We start from the raw sequence: 24,561 nt of genomic DNA on the forward strand, positions 1-24,561 counted from the left end.
CCAAGGCCTGTGCCCCAGGATAGCCCTGCTCCAGCTCCTCTCCTTGCCCCAGCCCACCCACAGGAGCCTGCTGGTCCCTTTGAGGACCAGCGCTCCAGCGGGCGCTCCCCAGGCAGCCGGACCCGCTGTCCGTGGTTGGAATGCCCCCCTTGGACACTCACAAGACCAATGAAGACGCATGGCAATTTTGCTGGAAGGGGTCTGAACAGCCAGTAAACAAATGGCTCCCTGCTGCGTTCCTAACAGAGACAGCGGCTCCGCACAGTGAAACCCAGAACATGCCTGGGGAGGTTAAAAAACAAAACAAAACAACAAAAAACCCCCGTGATACTTTAACGTGAGTGAAAGGCAGCACACAGGAGGTACAGCAAGCTGTGGACATTATTTTATCAGTCTAGGGCTCTAAGTAGACAATTATATGCTTAAATGTTAAGATTCCCTAAGACGAATTAGCAGTCTCCATAAAATAGTTTGAAGTACCTGTGCTACAAGAAGAATGTCCATTTAGAAGTAGAAGCAAAAAAGGAACAGAAGCATAAAAATACAGTTTTATGGAAAGTGATGATTCTTCTGAAAAATAAGCAAATAAAAAGGATTTTCTTTTCCCCTAGATAAAAACAAGTTTATCAATATAATTATTAAAATAAAATTTCTAAATTAAAGTTGCATTTCCTTAAAATTGCCTGTTTTGCTGGGGAAAAAAAAAAAAGAAAAAATGTCTAAGTAGGGCTTCCCATGACTAAATGGATTAATTCTTTAGTACCACACAATTACTACTCTCCACACAGTTTCAGTGAACATCTAAATAAACACCCAAAGCTTATTTTACACAAAGAGCAGATCCATTCTAAGGAATAACCCAAATGCCAAAAAGCTGACATTTTGTATAAAAAATAAAGAAAAGCTGTACAGGGAAACGGAAGAAAGGAAAGGACATTTTAGGTAGGTTTGTGGGGTGACAGCCACTGACAGACGGACCTTTGTTGGAGCCGCGCTGCTCACACGCCTGCTCTGTTCCTGGATGTCTTTCTCCAAGTGATGTTTCCCAATGCAACGCGGGAGCTCAGCCTGACCCGTTCGACCCTTCGGAGCGATGAAAGGCCGGGCTGAGCAGCCTGCAGGAGGACAGGGACCCTACAGCCAGCGCGTGCACAGGCAGGGGGGTGTGTGGCCTGTCGGGGGTCTGGCGACCCTGTGAGCCCCAGACAACAGCCAGGGGGGCAAGGGCAAGGGCAGCCCGACTCACACCCACACTGACAACAGGGCAACAACACGGCCCTGGTGTCATCACCACAAACGTGAATGGTCTGCATCACGTTTTCACGCAAAAATCGCTCTGATTTGGGTCTTTGCAAGGTGGGCATTTGACATCTGGTGCTTTTGACAGATACATTGCACAGCGGTTTTTTTAAAAAGCAAAAACTCAGGAGCTGTAAGTCATTCTGGGTTGGAAGAATTGGAAAGTTATCCCCAGCTTCTAAACGTTCCTAATTTTTTCTGCTTCACAAAAAGGTCTGGTTATGCTTCTTTTCTCCATGCAAAGAGCAGCAACCTGCCCTTCGGTCTTGGGGGTCAGTAATAACTCGCTCATCATAATTTACAGGGGATTAATACTGAAACTCTGTTTCTGTTTAACAAGACACAGTTTGTCATTGACACAGAAATTCTTATGTCTTATCCCTCTCTCTAAAATAATCTGTGTTTCAGTAGACTAGCAGCATTCCGTGATGGTTCAGTGTAGAATTAAACAGGGGAAAAATCAGCACTGTGTCTCAAAATCGGTGTAACTCTGCAGCCTTTGAGGGTGTAATGCCTGATCAATCGTTGTAAAAGTACATCGATGACAAAACATGGACATAAGCCATGCTTCTACCTTACCACAAAATTCCTAGCAGTTTGACAACCAGGTTCAGCCCAGCACAAAGTTGTCCTCAGGTAAAGGTGTGTCACTACAGGCTGTGCCCTGTGCTGAACTCGACACAGCAGGATACAGAAGGGTTGGAAGTTTTCTCTTTCCCCAAAGAAGATGGTTTATACCCAACACCACACCCACAGATGAAGTATCACCTCATCTCCTTTAACTGTTGCCAGGGTCTGTGATTCATCACAAAGTAAATGCCAGTAGGACTTTGTTAAGGACAAGGAATGCCTGGCAAGAATACCTGGCTATGTTGGCAATTTCTGACAAGGGGGAGAAAATAGGGACACAGCTACCTGCATCCAGCCAGAAACAAGGGAGACAGGGCGCCCCAAAATTAGGTCTGTGGTAAAGTGCCTTCGGGGGGGGGGGGGGTAGGGGCAGATGAGGTTCTGAATTCCAGACAATATTAGACCCTGCAGAAGCTTATCTTTGTGTGATATTTTAAGGTTAAAGAGAGAACTAAGATGATATATTTTAGAAAGCAAGAAAGCATAAAGGAATGCCAGTTACAGAAAAACACCATCTTTTCCCTGGCTAATACGGCACTTTCTAGGTTGCTTTTAAAGACACATCCTCGAGCAGAGCACCTTGCTGACAGAGATACAAACACTCTCCACATCTAACATAAATTGTGCTCAAACCAGTACCACTTCATCCTTCAAAGTAAGATGGTTGAGTCCATTGGATTCACGCTGTACAGGGCTTACAGAGATTTCTGCATTTCCACTAATACTGATACAAGAAATCCAAGTTCCACAGATCGACATGCGTTGTTCATTGTGTGTTGGGGCACCCTCACATTGAAGACAAGCGCTCGGTTCTGCCAGCTGTGCTTAACATGTTTGCAACACCATAAAGATTAAACAGCATAATGGTATAAATCCTATTACACTATATAATCTCTAAATTACACTCAAGTGGATAAAAAAAATACACAGCTTGTTAATGAACTTTACATTTTCATAATACCATTTACATTGTGCAGAAGATTCCACTACTTTGGATATAAAGTTTATGAAAATCCATTTCTCACAGATATTACTCACAACATATCCTGTTTGTCCTGGGAATCCATTCCCCTGGAAATGTCGGCCTTGGACTGGGTGAGTTTCTCACCCACCTCCTTTTTACCTTCTCTGGGCTCTCGCGTGGCACCTGGCACAGCAGTGAGGGGTACAGAGGAGGTGGCTGCTCTGATGGGCACTGAACAAAGACCCGGAGCCCTCCATTGCCCCTTTCCACTCATTGGCGAGGGTGTTGGCTGGACTGGGCACCCCAAGGATGGCAAGGGGCAGCCAAGTGCTCGCTGACAGCAGTACTGTCCACCTGCCCCATCCCACCCAGCCGCAGCCTCCCCATGGGACAACGCTCTGTCATCGTGGACTGGGGTAAGGGCTGAGCACAGGACTATTGTGTGAAAAGGAAAAAAAAAAAAAATCTTTGTCTGTCATGGTGGTGGCTCAACACAGGGAAAGCTGGAGGTTCACAAACAGCTTTTTTGCAACGGATGAATGAGTTTTCACGAGCCCCTATAAAAACCATGGAAACTAATAAAAACCTGTGTAGCCACAAAGTCCCATTCGTACCTCCTGGGCAGGTTTTTAAGGCAGCAGGTTGTAAACTGCAACTTTTTGGCCAACAGCAGAAGAAACGTAAGAAAAGTAATCTGAAGAACCGTGTTTACCAAAACCTGTCAAGTTTCAGAACAGTTTCATACCGACTGAGCAAATGAACCTCAAGCAGTAAAAACAAGCAATTCTGAATATAGCATATATACAGGGAATTGCACAGTGCTTGATGAGCAAGGGATTGTAAAATCCTGATAATGTTATTTTTACTAGCAAAATTGTTAGAAAATAATTAGTAAAATTGCTTTCAAACAGATGTTAAAGCTGCAATAATTTTTCTAGTCATGAGCACACCTTAGCATTGCTAAAAACAGGAATGTACAAGGAAATCTGCAAAAGGAAAACATCTCCTTGCCAGATCCAAACTGCAAAACAATGAAAGGGTATGAACAGCAATCTACAACTACCTGCTATTGCTATACAGCCTTTCCTACCTTGGATGCTAATGTAAATATGTTCACCGAAAGACATTCAAAATACATAAACATCTGATGTAATGCTACCTATGTGGATTAAAAAAATGGCACCACGAAAACAAACCAATGGAAAAACACTTGATAAGTGACATTTTAACAAGCCCTACCATAACTGAGTTATGCAGCCATGAATTGTGTTACAGTGTTCCCCTTGCCCTCTACACTTTAATTCAGGATGTAAAATCAGTGTATAAATTCCTATCATCACAGGTTTGGGAAGAGGGTTTGAAGGACCTGGCATCCTCACATCTGCAAGAAGATTATTTGAAGGTCAAACCTAAAAAATTCATCTCAAATCCTTAAGTCCCCAGGTCTGAGGCTTTTTAATTTTTCTCCAAGAGGCAAAGGAACTCAGCATTTCTCCTCAGAGAGTGCAATTTTGCTGCTGCCAGACTTTTATCATGTTCTGTCCCCAAGCAGCTGCCTCCATCCTCCCCACGTGGTGGATGCCATGAGCGGGTAGTGAAAGGCCCTGGCAGTGACACAAGGGCACTGGGACAGAAGTGGGCCCTGCAAAGTCTAACTTCCTCTTCTAGCGAGCCAAGGGTGGCCTTTCCAGGCTGTGAATGTAGCTGCTGGGCTCTGGGAATGGGGAGATAAGCAGAGTCACCAGCAGGAAAAAGCCTGTCCCACCTGCCTATGGGATCACCGGGACTCAGAGCGGAGGGCATGGGCACAGCCCGGTCTGGGCACGGATGGGGCTGTGTCCGACTGCACTGCCAGCTCCTGCTCCTGCTTGGCTCGTCTCCCACAGCCTCTCTGTGCTGGACGGGCAGGTGACAGTGCCACACAGGCTTTAAGGTACCCTTTTCACCTGTTTGCCTGCTGATGGGCTCTGTGCAACATGGCCAAACTGTCCTCTTGGCACACTGGATCCAGTCCTCTGTCTGGAATAAAGGTGGGATAAGAAGGGCTGAAAAAGGTGAGGGAAAGAAAGAGAGGTGAGGGAAAGGGGTGCCAGCAGAAGCGCAAGTCTGGGATTTCCTGAGAGGCTCAGGATGGAGCCAAACCAGGCACGAGGCATAGCCACATGGATCCCTCCCAACAAAATGAAAACATTGATATTCATGGTTCGACTGCCAGTCCAATGGCTACAGAAGTTGGTGGTGTGACTGACAGACAAGGGGATCAACGTCTGACTCTAATTATTTATTCAGCTTTTTAACCTCCAAATCCTATTTTATGGCTCTGTGACTGATCGAATAACTGCACATCCCACACACCTCTTGCTTACCAGCTACCCTAAAAATAAGCTGGGGTAGGACTGTAAAAATACTTTTGCAGATCTGCTTTGCCTTTTTTCTCTTTTATAGTTAACTCTTATTGGCTCCCTGAAAAAATTAAAAGCAAGGATCTCCAAAGAGCATTCTCTCTTCTCTATGGCACAAAAAGGCTGAAGCTTTCAACTAAAATGGGTGGTAAAACAATATTTTCCAGTCATACTTAGAGATGGATGGCATTTTTCAGCGCACTCAGACAACTTCAGCTGCTGGGTGCAGTGGCAGTGACAGAATCCACACCTGAAGAATGACCTGTTTGTGCCCATTCACAGCTGGACATGGGTCAGGAGGGCTCCAACACAAGCAGCAGATCCAGGGATCACAGAAGTACAGAATCATGGAATGGTTTGGGTTGGGATCGACTTTAAAGTCCATCTAATCCAAAACCCCTCCCAGCCATTGGCAGGGACACCTTCCAGTAGACCTGGTTGCTCCAAGCCCTGTCCAACCCGACCTTGAACTCTTCTAGGAATGGGGCAGAGGCACAGGCACACCAGGAATGAGATTTCCACCAAAAGACAGTTTCACTGTTTTTTTTTCCTAGCATTGGTTGGAAAAGGAGGTAACTGCATTTCAAAAGATGATAACTGAACCACAGATACTAAGCTGAAGCTCTAGCTATGGACTGCCTGAGGCTTCTTTATGTTTTAATGTCACCCTGTAAATTAAAACATTATTATAGAAATTTAGTTCGATGGCAAATTTTGAAGTTTTTTTTCTTCAGTGTTCAGTACATGACTACAACACAGATGTACTTGTTTAACTTTGACTTTATGACTTATGCAAAGCGTCAGCTATTGTTCCAGTGCAAGTCTCCTTAAATAAACTTTTCTGAGACATGGTGAAAATGGAGGTGGTGGATTAGCGGGCAGCGAAAGATGAGGTCATCTAGGCCCATTGAAGCTGTGTTTTGAGACTAACAATAGCAGAACTCCAGCAAATCCTCTGAAGTACACCCCCTTGTTTTCCACGCAGCCTGGATTAGTCTTGAGCTTCTAGATCTGAAAATACAATAACCCTTTCACTCATATATAATAAAGAGAAATAGACTATACTAAAAAAACCCAAACCTAACAGGTTTATTTACATGCCCAGCACATAGAACTCTTCTGTATTTACAATACAGAGGGCAAAACAATACAAAATGAACGGCAGTTCAAAAAAAAAAGGGTTTTTTTCCAAGCTCTTTGGACGTGGTTTGCCATGTTCGAGGCAAATGGTGCCAAGTAAAAGGCATTCATGTCTTGAGCTCATGAACGCAGAGGCCTTTTGGGATATCAGGACTGTATGTTAACAAACTTATATTTTTAATATTTATAATATTAATATTTATAATATTTTATATTATATAATAATAAAAGAATAAACAAATTCACATGTGCAATTACATCCACTAAAAACTGCTGAAAATTGCCAAAGGAAAAGCTGAACACCAAGGGCTGCTTTCCTAATGTAGGGTTATTTTTGTCTGAAAGTGAGGTGTGTTTGTGGCAGATCCCGCAGCTGGGAAGGGAAAATTTTTTTGATGCCAACCTCAGTGACAGGAGGGTCAAGCTGGTAACAGACTGTGATTTTTATATAAATGTGTATTTGACAATTCAAAACCACTGGAAAAGAACTGAACTTATGATGTGAGTTTTCCTAAGTATTATGACAACAGGAAAAAAAGAATAACTCCACAGGTAAGTTGTGTATCACACTTAGTTTGTGAGGAATGTCCAGAGGCTGCACTCGGCACAGGGAAGCATCGCCACACACAGCCTTTGACATCAGAGTTTTAGCTCCTTTGCAGAGTTGTTCTCACTTTATGCTGTGGGAACAATGTAATTGGATCTTGAAAGGCTGGGAATATCCAGACTCATGAAGAACAAATGGGAAAAAGCATTACTGCACTACTGCTTAGCCTGGGACAAATAAGAGGCACGAACATGAAGAAAGCGTGGACCAGTGCTGTATTTATTTCCTCCAGCAGCAGCCTCTGCTGTGGGCTGCACAGGAAACTCACCATGGTTTGGAATTGAGCCCTGGCAAAGCAGCTGAGAACTGGGAGCCACTGGCCCTGTCCTGTGGACCAGTGTGACCCAGGTGTGCATAGTTTGGTTTCAGTTAAAGATAAGACAAAAATTTTACAGCATTTTCCTCAGCTACCTTACTACGAATTGAATTTAAATACAGCCTGGTCTCTCATAGAAATAATTATTTTTTCATAGCTTTACAAGAGGAGTGGAATGGAAAGACTGTAGATCTTTTCGTAACATCTAATTTCTGGATAAAAAACCCAAACCTGAAGAAACTAGCAGGAACACAGGGACACAATCTCGTATGGGGTTGGGCACACCTTTGTCACAGGCTGCAGAACAGCCCCCTGGCATAGGCAGTGCTGTCCTGATCCACGTTTTCCACTCTGCCCAGCCATCATGTTTACAGCAGGCTGTGCTTGTTCCCACCCTTTGTGGCTGCAGCCACAAGGCCTGGGATCACTCTCAGCAAGTGTGGGCAAGAGAGTCGGGGCAGTGCCAGGAGGGAATGAGGCTGGTGCAGGGCACAGTAGGGGCACCCCTATGGGCCAGGAGCTCACCAGAGAGTGGGTTCAGAGCAGTGGGCAGAGCGGTGGCTGGAACTGGCTGGTGGTGGTCAGGAGCAGCTGAAGCTGGCCAGGGACTGGCAGCCACAGTGCTCCCATATGGTGGAAAGGAGCTCACGGGGGCCAGCTATCTGGAGGTCCCCATCTGCTGAGGTCCACACCCAGCACTCAGTCAGTGCCCTGCAGACACCTCCACTGGCCTGGAAGGCTACTGGGAACTGCCACCATTCCAGCCGGAGGGAGTTTCCCTGGTTTTGCTCTTTGGCCTACACCAGCCATCAGTTCATAAGGAACTGCCATGGGATCACCCAGTTGTTTGTCAGACACCCACCACCCACCACGTCCTGCCACAGGCTGGCTGTGAGCCTCCACTCAGCACCATCGAAATAAGCACTGGAAGTGGAAAATCTGGGAAATCTGTTCTCTTCAGCAAGGCACTTATCGCTCAGGAGTGAATTTCTCCGGCGCGTGCCAAAGAGGAAAGCCTTTTTCTATGTTGTTGGCAAAACTGTCAATCATCTTGATGAGCAGCAAATAAATGAATGCCCAATGATGGGATTCTATATTATCCTTAAAAAAGAAATCCATCAAATAAACATCAACAGGTAAATGTTTATACCTGACAGCCATCAATTTCAGTTATCCATGCAAAGAGACAGGTGAGCTGGACTGGTAAACCTCGAAATTAGAGAGGTATTAATCATCTGCTCCCAGCCAACATAAGCAGATGTTATTTTTAAACAGGCAAAATCATCTCTTCCTCTGAAATTTATTTGCAACAGATAATGTTCTGTTACATTTTTAATCAAGCAGATGAAGTTACATTTAAATTGAAAATCTGCTGCACTCAACTAATCAGGCAAGTAAAATTCTGAGATGATTGAACACCAGCATAGAGCACACCATTACAGTGGGTAAATTGTGAAATTTACCTGTCACACCACACGGCTCATTGTTCACCTACCACGCCTGCAAGTGAGGAGCACAGAAGTAAGACAAAAAACCGAAAGGCATGTTCAACATATTCATAAATCCATCATATTTTAGGAACACACCATTAACAGTGACGGGGAAAAAAATAAGCTCCACCTCTTTCCTACAAAAAAGCCAATAAAGATTTACACAGGTTGCTCCTATCTGCTTCATGCTCATCTAAGTCATGTGTCTGGATATGCTGAGATCAAGGCACAGCACAAAAAACCTCTCGTATTACTCCCACAATAAAATAAAAGGCAAGATCCTCCAAAAAATCCAAAATATCTTAGGGAAGCAATAATGTGACTTTTCTGCCAGTCCATTTCCTGGCTATCCCAGACACGTCAGCCCCCACCACCCAACTCCTCCATGGTTCAGCTCACCACTTTTAAACACTGGTACTGATGTCCTGACTCAGGGTTTTACTTACAATACACTTATCTGTGTAAACACTGCTGTGGTAAAAGCAGCATTATCTAAATAGAAGAAATACAGTGTTCAGCTCCTACCCTTGACAGTGACACCCTAAAAAGTGCCAGAAATAGGAATCTTTCATCTTAATTTTAAAATGAGATCCATATGAGTCTTGTGCATGGCATTGATAAATTATGCATATCTATTTTTTTTTTTTTTTTTTTTTACATCAGGATGAACACAAACTGACAGCAGACATCTGGAAGACTGTCAATTATTAAAGCTTTAAGCTCCCATGCTTTTTGCGCCCCTATGCTGTCCTCTGCACACTGCCTCAGCACTCAAACCCCACATGCCACATATTAAGATTATTAAGATAATTTCTCCCTTTTTTCCTGTAGGAATTCAATAAACTGTGTTATTTTCATGCTATTATATTTGCTAAACAATTGTTCCTACAAGCAAAAAAAATTTAACAGCTACTTTAGCATGGTGTATCTGAGCTTACAGTTCAGATTAGGAAAGCAAATCCCGTTTAAAAGATACATCCATTTTACATTGGCATGTTTCAAACCTTGCAATAGTTTGGACACTGTACCTGCTTAACGATTATAAATTCTGAGAGTCCTGTGGTTCACACCTGGTCTACCATGCCCTGGTGACGTGGTCAGTGCTGCACTTATCTCCACACCCACTGCTGTCACTGCTGCACCTCAGCCAAGGCTTGACTGTTCGCTGCCATGAACTCCAGCCACAACAATCAGAGAATCACACACCAGTTTTGGTAGGGATGACCTCAAAGCTCATCTCATCCTATCCCCTGCCATGGGCAGGGACACCTTCCACTATCCCAGGTTGCTCCAAGCCCCATCCAACCTGACCTTGGACACTTCCAGGGATGGGGCAGCCACAGTTTCTCTGCGCAACCTGTGCCAGGGCCTCGCTACCCTCAGAATTTCTTCCCAATACCCCACCTAACCCTGCCCTCTCTCAGTGGGAAACCATTCCCCTTTGTCCTGCCACTCCAGGCCCTTGTCCAAAGTCACTCTCAAGCTGTCTTGGAGCCCTTTTAGGTATTAGTACCGTCAAAAGAGCAGAGTGTTTACATCTCTTTCAACTGTTGCTGAAAAGTTGATAAAAATATGATTTTTCTCAAATGAGTAAAGTAGATCTTCACCAACCAGGTGAAAAGGTTCTGTCCGAATCTTGAAAAGAACTCTGCTTATGTGTCTTAGGGAGCTAAGGCAGCATACATTTACCTGATAGAGAAATGGTTTGGGAAAAAAGAGACACATTACAATACAGGTCCTGATTTCACTAATACCACTCTATATTAAATATACCAAGCAGCCAAAAGAAAACAAACATTATATGTAGTGTACTACATTCTGGGTTTTATTGATATGATTCAGCAAATGTGAATTGCCTCAGATCATAGTCCTGCTCGGAGTGGAACAGCTTGTGACAGTTAATGCCAGACAAACCCAGAGTGCCCTGCTGTCACCGGGCTGTTTGGGGTTGCTAAAATATTTCACTAGACCACTCCCACAAAGCTTTAAATGAACATTATGTTAGAATTTAAAACAGTACATCAAAAATGACTCCAAACTCACAGAAGGCAGAGTTAGATGGGATACCGGGAAGAAATTCTCCCCTGTGAGGGTGGGGAGGCCCTGGCACAGGTTGCCCAGAGAAGCTCTGGCTGCCCCACCCCTGGAAGTGTTCAAGGCCAGGTTGGACGGGGCTTGGAGTAACGTGATCTAATGGAAGGTGTCCCTGCCCATGGCAGGGGATAGAATGAGATGGGATTTAAGGTCTCTTTTGATCCGAACCAGCCTGGGATTCTGTGATTCCATGAAAAATCAAGATCTCTGAAGGCCTGTGCCTGCCCACATGGGCATTGCACATCCTTGTGTGGAACACCTAGAGATACCATTTCCTGATATATGGCAGTGCCAGGATACTGGCAGGGCCACAGAAGAGTGAAATGCAGAGCAAATATTCTCTTTCTTAAAAGCTGCCCCACGGCCATGCGCTCATTGAGTCGTACACTGTGAACTGAAATGTTCCTCACTGCAGTGACATTACCTGGTTCACAGCCTGGAGCCAGGCACAGCCAGCTGAGCTGCCCTGGATCGGGAATAACCCCTAATCCAGTGGACACAAGCCAGCATTTGAGGTAAAGCACACAGTGAGTGTTTTGCTGAACCAAAGCCTTCCTGCATATTTCCATCGCATTTGCTGCACACTGTTCAAATTACTAATTAAAATGCCTGGGCAATTTTAACATTGGGTTTTATTGTTCTAAGTACTCATTTTTTTTTGTTACTGCTAGTTACTTCTGTGTTTTTGGTTTTGGGGGGTTACTTCCCCACCCCCCAGTTTAAAAAACATTAAACTGTACAACATCATCAGGTGGTCTTAGCCTGAAGAGGTGTTACTCTCCATCCCACCCAGACAGCTTTTAGAACCAAGACCTGAAAAATATCTGATTTTGAGACAAGGTATACTGTGCTGTAACTTTTACTTTAAAGTTCTCTAGGAGTAACTTGCCATAGGAGAATATTGTGATACATTCTTTAAAACCAATGCAACATTATTATGAGTATTCAATGTTAAAACTGCTCTGCTTAACATCCAAATATGTGATCCTTCAACTTAGTAACTATATTAAAGATTATTTTTGCATATAATTTCTCTTTTAAAGGAAGCAGAAGTTAGCCAGAATTATTGACAAAGCATTGAAATGCTGTAGAGTTAAAAATTCAGATTACATATTCAAGAAAACTAAAAATTCCCTTAAAATGATAGGCAATTAATTTCCAATCTTTCGTAGATCTGCAAGTATTGAAATACTGCATAAATTAAATTTTGCATATACCCTACTTTTTTGGCATTTAATGTGTCTTAAAATTAGTTTCTCCCCCCAAAAAATGAAATAAATTTTGAAAATAACAGCACAGAGTTCAGTGGCACATTCATGATGGAACAGAACATAATTTTGATTAACTTCAAAGTTAAATAGAAGCAACCGCTAGTGAAATTTGAGACTAATTTATTTAAAAAGAGAACTCTCTTTTTTTCCTTTTCTTTCTTTTCTTCTTTTTTTAAATTAAAGGAAAGTTGCCACTGTGACGAGAGGAAACTGACCATAATTAAGACTTTCAGCTTCAAGAATCTGTGCTCAATTACAATACTACAGCAGAAAATTATTTTCTAACATTTTGGAAGACAGTTTTGCACAGTGTGTGTCTGTTGGCCTCACAGTTATGCAAAGGCTGAAAGAACGTCACTTAAGCACTGCTATTTCTTTCTGCAAAGAACAGTACAGTACTTTTACCTCTTAAATCCAACAGTAGTTACTTGACTTAAGGAGATCTCTGCAATATAGAGAGAAATAGTAAGAACTTCACTCAATTCATTAATTTAATAGTCTGAGCCATCGTTAGACGCAGAAGAAGCTGTTGCATTTTTTAATTGTACATTTTTCACTTACTTGTACTGCCACAACTCAAACAGAGCAGCTAGGATTTCAGAAATAATAGCAAAAATTAAAGAAGAGAGACACACACTACAATTTCCCCTTTGCACTAGATTTTCCTCCTGCAGTAATAACAGTGGCCAAGAGGAGGCTTCAGACCCACAGGACAGTGAACACCTGAACCTGAACCCTCAGGCCACCACCTTTACCACATCGTGGGCAAGTCTGTCTCAACACACACCCGATGGGACTGTGACAGCTCAATGGGTCACAGGGCAGGTGAGCAGTGCCAGCAGCACACGGGGCTTTGACAGCACAGGCCTTATCTGAACTCAGTGCGAGGAGGAAACGAAGCACCAGAAATAATCTTTGGTCTTTGTAATTTCTGTCAGTAAAGTTAGTTTCTCACAGAGGACATACTTGCTACTAAATGCTTTTCAAAGTTTTAGTATTGTTTTTCTGACTAAAATAACAGAACCAGTGTATTTAGCGTTGCGTATTACGCATCTTTGCTAGAATTAAGGGAGCCTTGTTATTAAGTAAGCAAATTCACTTTTTTAAGTCATTGGATGAGCCAAGGCTCTGCCTCCCTGGGCGAGCTGCTGGGGCAAGCCGAGGAAGCAGAGCACAGCTGGTGTGCTGCTGGCTCCTCTCCCCAGAGCTAATCGTCCCCTGGAATCCTTTCTCATGGCTGTCCGGCATCAGCTCCTGGTTGGAACAGAGGTCTTCCCACCCAGATGAGCTAGGCAGTAGCCTGCTGCTGCTCCAGGAACTCTGGGAGCCCCGTCTTCAGGCTGTGCCAATATCCCCCCTGTGCGCCCTGACGCAGCACATCCCTCCCTCCCTCCACTAAGACACAGAGGTCCAAACCCTCAGCATACCTCTTGATCACACACCATACTTCCAAACCCTCAGCATATCCCTCAGTCACACATGTACTCAAAGTCCATCCAGAAAAAAGGTTTGCGTAAAATAACACATTCTAACAATTTGTCTCAAAAATTTGCCTTCTAGGTCGTGCATGTCTTCTTTTCACAAGGCTTAAATGTCCCACAGCCTCTGTGTGAGTCTGTGCTGCTCCGGGGATGCTCTATGTTGTGGGATGGTAGTTTCTGAGGAAATGCCATCCTCTGGCTTACCTGCATTACAACCCTGGAGCCCTGAAATGCCACCTGCCCTGTAAGGATTCCCTTCACTGTGGGTCATCTCCATTTATGAATAAGAGATCCCTGACAAATGCTCTATCTTTGTAAGACTGATTTTGACTCCCAAACCTATATGAATGTGAGATGTTTGACACATCCAAGGCCTCTTAGGTTCAAAACTTGAGCCTGAGAACAGGACTTCTTGAGCTGTGCTCTTCACTGACTCAGTCCAATGATGGAATGGCTGCTGGCATGAAACACCTCAGTTTAGTTTTACAAAGGTGTGAAAATTAGACCTCTTTTTATTTACCACACTGTTGTCCTTAAGCATGACACATTAGCAACCCACACGTGCAACATGCCCTAAACACCACAAAACCCCAAATTTGCTGACAGTGAAGATCCTCAAGCAGCAAAATTCAGATTTCCTCAGCCATGAGAAACAAACAGTGCCTCCAAAACGGCATTTAACAGCTGCTTTTCTTTCTTTCTTTTTTTTTTTTTTTTTTTTTTTTTTTGTGTGTGAAAACTAACATAAATTTTAAGGTCACACAGTTGGCTGCTTTTTACCCCTCATCATAGTTTTCAAAAAGTATGAATAAATAAAAAATACAATATTCACAGTATTGACAGCATTCCAATTTAATAAGCTCACCATATGGTTCAAACTATTACATGTGCCACCAAAAGCGTTACCTGTCTATTTCCAAAAATAGACATTTCCCATTATTTAAAATTATGTCAGGGGATTACTTTGGGGACAGGGCAAAAAGGCCAAGGAGAATAATTTTAACTCTCAAAGGTGGAATTGTAGAGCTTTTGGTAAGGTGGGGAGAGGACATTTACTGCACTTTGGATGATATTGTAACTCACTGGTAGAACTTGGAAGAGGTGAATAAATTTTCAACCAGAAAAGGCAGAGCAAAAAAGAGCACATGAGAGAAACTGCAGCAACATTTTCCCTCCTTCAGGATCAAAAGTACCTACTAGTATGGGGTAACAAGGCTGACCACACAGAGCCCAACAACAGTTTTTATTACTCTTTCCTTCCTCTGGATTGATGATTCATCTTCAAGCCCAAGGATGAAGCACAGCAGTATCAAAATGAAGAGAGCAGTTATGCTGAGACCACACTTTAACAATAAAACATATTCCCTAAGGTAGATCTTGTGACTGTACTAAAAAGACAGAAAAGTTTAACTTCTCCAATATAGAACTGATATATGAGATATCAGTATTTTCTCAGATTCAGCTTGTGCCAAAATCTATGTGAATTACTCATTATTTCTCATCTCATCTCACCGCCGAACAAACAGAAGTACAGTGGGAGCTTTCTGTTAAAGGTAGAAGTCGTCATTACTGTCCTTTTTAACAATTGTAGTCAAACCAGGATTTTTTTTGTTTCCTTTCAACTTATTTACAGTTTTTAAAATAATCATCATATATTTTACAGAATCTCTCAGGAAAAAAAAAGGAGAGGCAGAGTGAAATCAAAGAAGAAATAACAAATGTTACCTTAAACATGTAACATTTGTGCAATTAGAGATACTGTATATGTATAAGACTAAGGATTTTGCTGCAAACAAACATACAGGGATCAGTTTTGTTAAATAAAATTTATGTGTGCAGAGCTGAAAGGCACACAGGTAACATAATTGTTTCTGGAAAGAGACAATGAAAGCTTATTTTGAAGATCTATGTTTATACTACAATTTGTGTAAATATTAAAGAAATTGCTCTATTAACTATGTGTTAACTATTAACAGTTTATGTCAGTCAATAACTAAAACTTGGAATTTTAAGTGTGGGGCTGGGTGAAGACAGCCTGATAACTGATTCCTTGATGTCATTTTGATTTTCTTTATTTTTGCTTTTTTTTTCCTCGATGAGAACTGTTTGAACAGATTCTGATTTTTCACTAGTTCAGTACAGAACTGTCTCATGTGGCATGTTTGATTAATAAATGCTGAAACTGAAATAACAAAGCTAAATTTTAGAAAGCAAACTGAAAAGAACTTGCTGACTGTCTAAATTATCCATTCAGGCTGGAAGAGCATTTTTTATGCTTCTCTTTGTCCTTGAATGAGTTGATATTTAACAGTAGTTTCCATGTTTTCTTTGTGGATGGTAAGCATAACCTCAAAAAATAAAACATATTAAACCCCACCTGCATATCCCACCTGCCCAAATGCTCCCTTTGCATGCTTATGTTCTCAGAGAAACTACATGAAAGGGGAGTGACACCTGAATGGACTGTTCTTGCACCTGTACATTTTCTGAAGCACTGACAAGGAATTTGGGGCAAATTTTCGACTTATGTATGATTTTGAGCATGTGTCCTCTCTGTAAGACACAAACTGGAATGGCAACACAAGAACATGGACTGAGAAACAGTTTCAGTCTTACTGATGAAAATCAGATCAATTAATTGCCAAACTAAAAAGAAATAAAGTTTCAATGAAGCAATCCCTAATTTTCAGCTTTTCCTACAACACTAAAATAAATTAGGACCACAAAAATTTTCTTTTCTGAAAAATTCAGTTCCCGAAGAGCCTGCTTGCTCCTTCAAAGTCCTGCAGATTTTGTGTTTCACAAAGCCACTCAGGACTAGTTAAGCTTTCAAATTTAACCTCCATGTGCTCCTTCTAATTATTTGACTGCACCGGAAAATTATTTTCAAATATGCATTTCCATAAAAGGAAAAGTGTTTTTCAGCTTTTGTCATGTGCGCACAGCAAAAAAAGGAAAAAAAATTACATCACTAAACATATGTTGTAAACCTGTCATTTGTGTTTAAAAACATAAAATCATGTCACTGACACGTCATGAACATGTAATTTGTATTTTCCAGAATATTTTTCCAGTTGTTTTGCAGAATAAGTATTTTTCTTCACTAGAAACTTATGGCTGGCCCTACAAGAGATTAACTTATACATATAACTGACCAACCCCCGTGTAGTGGAAGGTGTCACTGCCCATGGCAGGAAGGTGGAACTGGATGGCTTTTAAGGTCCCTTCTGACCCAAAGCAGTGGCCACAGGGTCCCTGCTGCCTCCACACACTACAACAGGGACTGACGGCCCCTGGCCCCTGGAGGCAGTAGCCTTTGGGAGCCCCTCACCACGTCCTGTAAGAGAAACCACAGCGAAACACAACAGACTGTGACCTTCAGCCACCACTAAATCACTCCATTTTTAGGGAAATGACAAGAAAAATGCGGTGGTTCCACCTGCACAGAGTTGCTGCTCGAAATGAAAAAAAAAAGCCACCACAAAAATCACAAGTGAGTGTTTGAACCTTGGCTTTTAAGGGCTTTGTTTTTGACAGAAGGGTGTGTTTTAAATACTTGGGGTTTCTATCTGAAAATCCAAGTCACACACACACACCCCACGGATGCACAGTGTGAGCAACACGCACACCCACACCCCACCAAAGTCAACGGAATTGCCCCTCGGCTCCAACTGCTGACATGTATTTCTTAGAGGAATCCTCTTGTCTGCTCTTTTTACATCAAAACAAAGTTATAATAATTAAGATTCCGATGAGGAAATCCCCCCAGCACATGCCCACTCAGCTTTAGTTGTATAAGCACCTAAAGTACAGAGAAATTATGCCAACTTTGCCTGTGTCTTGGGTAGCCAGTCTGAGGGACAGTTTTGTGCCAGGCTGTCATTGGCTGAAGCCTCTGGCACAGAATGCAGGGTTGGGAACACTGCTGCCTCTCTCAAGGGTGTTTTGGGACACCAGAGAAATCCGTGATCAAAGTTGGCAACTTTTTCCACTTAAGTTTTCTTTGGCAAGATACGTCTTTCCCGCGGGATACCACGGGAACACAACGCAGGTGGAAATGCCAAACCTACACATACACACCTACAAACACACATAAAAGCACACGTGTGCCTGTCCTCACACGTGTGTGTACGCACGTTGCAGTACGCGCTCACGAGGAGCGAGCCCCCACGTCTCGGAGCGGCAGCCGGAGCATCCCCGGCTCCGGGGGGGAGGGAGAATCCTCCGAGTTCCGCGGAAAAAGTTTTAAAAGCACAAGACACGGTTCCAGGGTCGGTGTCTTACCTTCGGGCAGCGTTACGACAGGGAGGGACCGTCACCACCGGGCTGTAACATACCCCGCGCTCACCGCCCCCGCGCCAGCAGGGCACAGCAAGCTCTGCTGTTTCACCATGCACAGAGAGTTTAAAAAGAGGCCGAAAAGAGCATCTGGCAGCTTCCCCCCCGCCATCCTCCCCCCCTCACTGCCTAGCTGTTGAGGTTTTAAATCAGTTGATGGAAAAAGATTTGTCTTGAGGATGCCCGGCTGCTCCTGGTGCCTCAGGCCTCGGAGGAAAGAATCACAACACAACTGCCCACACCGCACGGTGCAAGACAGCAAAGCACAGAGAAATCTGACCACTTTGAGCAAAGAGCTCCTTTGTGATTGTTACTGGAATCTGCTGTCTTCGATGGGCCCCTTCAGGCTCTCTAAGCACATTCCCCTCACCCGTGCTTCAAAAGCGGGCAAACAAAGGAAAAACAACCATAACATGTAACACCTGAAGCTGTGCAAAGGCAGCAAAGGAATGGACAGAAGTCGCACCAAACTGGTGATAGAACGCACCAAATCAGTGGCAGAACACACCTTGGCAGCTGTGCACGTGGTTCTCAGCAGCATGTGGAGGACATGTTAGTCTTGCTAAGGTAAGGCACACATCACACATCCACCACAAAACATCCAGGAATGGGAAGAGAGAGGTTTTATTTTCTTCTTTCCTCACTGCTAACAATGTCATTGCCTCAAAAGACATATTCTAGATAGCTGGGACTGTCACACCGAGTGTGAAATCAGAGACTAATCAGTAACTAAAGCAAAAGTGGTCAAACACCACCATGGAGATCGAGCAGAGGCTGAGCCTGGCAGGTAGGAAACCTTCCCACTGCTAAAAATTTCCACATAAAAAGAAATGGCTTAAAGCTAAATTCCACAGCTAGAAAAACTTCCATGCTGGAGGGAAACACTCTGGTGAACTGGAGACCTCAGCAAAAGAGCAGGGGTGTGCACCCACACACGGGATGTGCACCTATACACTCCAGCCTCTTCCCTGCAATCATAATTCTCCCATGGAAAAAGCCACCGGAGGAAGGTCATTCTGCGTGAGATACAGTCATGGAAGGCACATAGCACTCAACAGTTACAGATACTACAAATACCAATTATATACATTAACAGACTATAAAGACCACCACTACCATCACCCCAGGGCTTGCCAGCCCATGTCATGGAGGTTTGTGTACCTGCACAGGCACTGCAGCAGCCTGAGGAGCTACTTCTGCACCTCCTCCAGATTTAACGTGAGTGACCACACACCCCTACCACATGATCAGTGTCACTGTGGTCGTGCCACAGGGTCGGGTTTCTGTCCCCCTCAATACACAACTACACCTGGAAGCTCACCTCAGACTTACCTTTTCCCCTTTGAAACGCCCAAGACCTTTGTCTCCAGTATACTCTCTAATGCATTTTTTAATTGTCTAAACACCTTGAACTTTTCCTTAGGAAGGATTAAATCAGTTTTCCATTAGCGTTCCAAAAATCAATTGCAGTATGAGAGTTTGTAACTATCTGTAAGAAACCCCAGGGAACAGGGACAAGGAAGAAAGATCAAACTGATAACAGGACTGGGGGGAGGGAAAAATCCCCTTTTAACAATCAACAGAACAGGAAAAAAAAAAGAGAGAAAAAAGTGAAAAAGTCACACAGAATGTATGACCACATAAGCATGGGCACTCTTGTGGAAAATCTAGTCAGCAATCTTAAGCCAGGGGGAATTTAAATGAGAGCCCAGGTCACAATAGTGACAGATACAAGGGGCTGCTCAGGTTGCAGGTGTGCTCAGCCTCAACCTCTTCAGATTTGCAAAGGAACTTTACTAGATTTATTAATTTTTTTCTTAAATAATCAAGAGATTTGAGTGTATCCACACTACATGGTGAAGAAGATTAAGATTTTTTCTTTAATCAAAATATCCATATGCATGTGCTGTATCTTCCAAGGGGTAGGTGGATTCCCACTGCTGATTCCTGCTCCAGGGGGTGTTCTGCTGCAGGAACTCATGCACAAACCACTCCTACCACATTTTCATCACGGCAGGGTTCCAGCAAAGGCGAGCGAGAAGAAAACTCACCAAATCATAGGAAAACCCCCAAATCACAGTACTCAGCAGGGTGCAGTTCTGGGGGACACAAACCCATAAAGGGGTTCAGCAGCTCATACACATACACACAAAAACTGGACTCTGCTTCACATGCAGCAGTGTGACCTGGCACCACTCTATCCATCTGTCTGTCCATCTCTCCCCCTGACAGGGATCGAGCCCCAGCCCCAAGGGCTGTGCTGAGGAGGGGAGATGAGAGGGGAGCTCTGTGCCAGTGTGGGACAAGCACAGCCTGGGCAGCACACCAAGGACCATCAGCTCCCACCCTCCTCTGGAAGCCCTTCTGTCCCCAGTTTCACTGAGGCAATGGATGGCACTTCCACATGCACGGCTGACCAGCCCATGTGAACACAGGTTGCAGCACAGGCTGCTTCCAGAAAAACCACTGATTTCACACTAAGACATCCTTCCTGTGTGCTTTTCCATCAGCTGGCTCCTGGGGCTGCCTGGTGCCCACGTGTGGCCCCCCATGAGACGATGCCCTGCTCCAGGCAGTGTCACATGGGCCTGAAGCCACTCCTTGAATGGGGACATGGCCATGGCCACTGCGAGTGGCCTCGGGAGCAGTGGCCTGCGACAGCCAGCTAAGACACCACAAAGTTGCTGGGGCATAACCCCTCCTTTTGCAGCTTTGTTGACACTGAAACTGGTACACAGACCACACCAGAAAGTCCTGCTGCTTTTAAGAAATGCAGCAAACACCATTAGGTATTAGTAACAAAGATCTTTTGATTGTTTAACTGATTGTCACAAAGAAATCTTTTTACTTCTGAAAGCAACTTTGGCTGAGACTGAATCCACCAATTCCACAACTTGGGCATCCAACAACCAGAGGGAAATGTGGCTCTTTACAGAGCTCTTTTGTGGCCTGTGAAAAATTTCTTGTAGACATTTTTGAAGGAAAAAGTAAGTTGTTACTACAAATCACAAGACTGCAGAACAAAAACATACAATACACTGTATTGCACAAAGGTCACCATTCAAAACCAGCTGTCAAGGGAAAGTTAAAGAAGAAAGGCACAATTCCCTGTACTTTGTTGTCATTTTAGAAATAAGCTTACATCTTTTCACTGTTTAAAAATACACTGAGGGATTTGAATAACAGCACAGAGAGAAAAGAAATACAGATGTGGTCAGATTTTTTAATGGTTTCTGCAGTGTCATACAGCGTTAAGATAAAATTAAGAAGCCATTTAAAACACTGATAGTTCACAAAGGGCACTTCCTTTTTGACAGAAATAAAAAAAATAAGCCAAATTTGTCAGAGACTGCTATTTCCATTCTGATTCCAGAAGCTGTGGTTACTGCTGTTGAACAGAGAACTCCTTCCCACACGATTTTTTAGGGAAGAGGCAGAAACAAAATGGATTCCAGTTAATTTTTTTTTCATTTTAGGCATGTTTTCATGGTTTTATTCACTAAATGTTCAAACGCACTTCTTTTTTCTCTTTTTCGTTTTGCAGGTGTACTTTGGATTTAAAAACAGCCACACACCACAAACCTGCCAAGCCCAGAATTGGATCGCACTCACCCCTGGTCCCTGAGGAAGGGGCGAAGTGGGCAAAGGATAAAACAGGGAGAAGATAAATTGGTTTTTGTACCCCTTAGTGGCTGGACATCAATGTTGCAGCTCTGAAAACTGTCTTTCCAAAAAAAAAAAAAAAAAAAGAAGTTGAGATTAGGATTGCAGCTATTTGTGGGGGAAGAAGTATGTTAAAAGGAAGGTTTTAATGAAGAAATGGATGAAAGACTTCCAACTACAGGAGATTAACGTTCTTATCTTATAAACTCTTACTGCAAAGCGGAAGGAAGGGGTGGGGGGAAGAGCCCTCCTCCAAAGACCTGGAAACTCTCTGACACTGAAAATTAATTATCTACATTTAGTGCACAGCACAGTTTGTCATGATTTTCTTTGCACACTTTCTTTTGGACTTAAAAAAAAAAGGAGGGGTAAATAACACCAAAGATCTAGATTTGCTGGATTACCCATTTTTGAAACACCACGTGAAGCTGATAGGACCCTTTAAGCAGAGCAACCAGCAGCATCGTCCCACACTTTTCTGAAAGCCATGCTAGGAAGCCCACTGGGAGCCAGGTGGAAACAAACTGGTACCTGCCTTTTGGCAGAGAAACCATGCATTTCACAGAAATACAGGCACAAATACTCTGTGGCTTAGTGTGGTATTAGACAAGCAAAAATAAAATGTGGAAGGCACCCAGAGCCACAGGGAAGCAGGTCAGAGAGGTGAAGGAAGGCTCACATCTCTGCACAGAACACTGGTGCTTACGGACTGGCCATAACCCGCAGGATGGCAGCTGAGGAACAAAGAGTGAACCCTGATCTGCCAGAAGGGCCCAGAGCTCATGTCCCATGGCAAAGGGACATCTCCTTCCATCACAGCAGACCGTGGTGACTGGAGCTGGAAGGTTGCATGAGGAAAAGACTCTCTGTGTACTGGAGGCATTGAGACAGCATTATCTGTTTACAGTGAATATTAAAAATAATAAGGCTGTTAAACAAGAGCAGGTCAGGCAAACAAGGAGTAGAGGAGTGAACAGAATTAGGAGGTATACTGAATTCCTTTCCTTGAAGAGTTGTTTTGGACTCCAGTGGAAGCTCAGCATCTCTATTCAGGAACTCAGACATGAAAACAGACTCATCAAACAACTGACACAACCGGCTGCTTTCACAGTCAGAGGACTGTCCACGTTTCAGTTCCTTTTTTCACAGGAAGCAAACTGGACACTGGACACACCATGACACTGTTATGGGAGGTCTGTCCCATGTACAGTCACAGGTAGTTCTCGGGGAGAAGGGAAAGGCAAGGCCTCACCAGTCCCTATACATTACAACCATCCCTACTGACACCACAGGCCCTAAAGTCGTAATTAACATACTATGTCATCACCAAAACACCTGATCTCATTCTTTAGAAACTCTGAAAACAGAACTGTGCATGTCTCAAAACAATTTAAATGAATTAGCAGAGAATATCTTTGAGAGGATAGTTTGCCAACACACATATTTTTAAAATGCATTCCTTTGAACACTAAATTTTTATGTTCATGTTTCAGCAAAGAAGTCAGTTATAGAATCACATAATCCATGAATGGGAAGGGACCCTAAAGATCATCTTGTTCCAAGCCTTTGCTATTGGCAGGGGCATCTTCCACAAGACCAGTTATATAATATAGTCTATATTATATATTGTAGTCTATACGATGGGAGATACAGTGCTGCACAAGCTAAATAAACAAATTAGGGTTACTGTACATTAGGAAGATTTATGGCTTTTCTTCCCTAACAGCTATTTTGATGCTCTTTTGGCTTTTCATTACACACATATATCTACAACACAATTTATTCTAAGCCTACGTCTTTGCACCCCCATCACTGGAGCTACCTGGATCCCATCCATCAGAATCTGGAGGGGTTTGGAAAGGCTTCTGGCCAAGGGTTGAAAATAAAAACCAGAATAGGAAAAGAGCGGGTGCATTTATGAGCCTCATGTGGCTGTCTTTGACTTCCCACTCAAACATCTCAAAAACTGTTCACATTGCCGACCCTCAATGAAACAATTTTGGTTCTGGATAGTGTGACCCGTTCATACAGCATGGGGAAATCCTGCTCCTGTTGACTGCTCTGGATGTGGCTTGCTTACTGCCAACATCCATGAATAGATCTACAAATCAGAAACAGTACGAGGTTTGTCACAAAAACATGCTGTAAGTTAGCAAAACTGCCCCTTGGTACCAACCTCCTGTGCTGTTTTTAACAGCCTCCCCTCAGTGAGCACTGGCACACCCACAAGGAAATTCTTAGAAACTGCATTTTAAAGATTTATAGAGAGTTAAAACTACATAAATTTCAAGCACAGTGTGGCTGCCAGGGGTCCTGGCATGGTGACCAAATGCACAACAGTGTGCTTAGCTATGGAATAACATACACAGCTCTAGCAGAAGGTTATCAAACATTTACGGGCCTGAAATGTGTTTCACCCGAAAAGAAGGCAAAGACCATTCCTCAGCTCTCTCCTTTCAAACAGCTCGGCAGCAGTACATGAACAGCAGGACTATTTACAGACACCCCAACAAAAAACTCCACTGGTGTCAGCACCGCTGAACATTCCATTTCACTCCAAACTGCCTCATTTACATGTGCACTAAGTAAAATTATGGCGTACTTTTTTTTTTTTTTAACTTCTTTTAAAGTATGGTCTACTTTACTTTATGAATAAACTTTCATTTCTTTCTCCAGCCCCTGATCGGGTCGTGGTTTCCCTCAGCCTGGCAGGGGACGCTGTTCCTGGGAATGATCTTAGTGCTCCAGGAAACCAGTAGGCAAGAAAAGATGCTGGTTGATCATCTAACAGAGTTTTCAGTTGCTAGTGACATGGTGTGTATCACACTGCACGGTTATTACAAACACAATACCTACACTCTGTCGC

General features: G+C 43.3%; 1 protein-coding gene across 3 annotated transcripts in view; it reads right to left on the reverse strand.

Moving 5' to 3' along the window:
* The window catches only part of ZCCHC7 (zinc finger CCHC-type containing 7), an 87,257-nt gene that overhangs the window by 57,265 nt on the left and 5,431 nt on the right, over nucleotides 1-24,561 (reverse strand). The window lies entirely within an intron of this gene.

This window comes from Chiroxiphia lanceolata, chromosome Z (assembly GCF_009829145.1).
Source record: "Chiroxiphia lanceolata isolate bChiLan1 chromosome Z, bChiLan1.pri, whole genome shotgun sequence".
In the NCBI taxonomy this organism is placed as follows: Eukaryota; Metazoa; Chordata; class Aves; order Passeriformes; family Pipridae; genus Chiroxiphia; species Chiroxiphia lanceolata.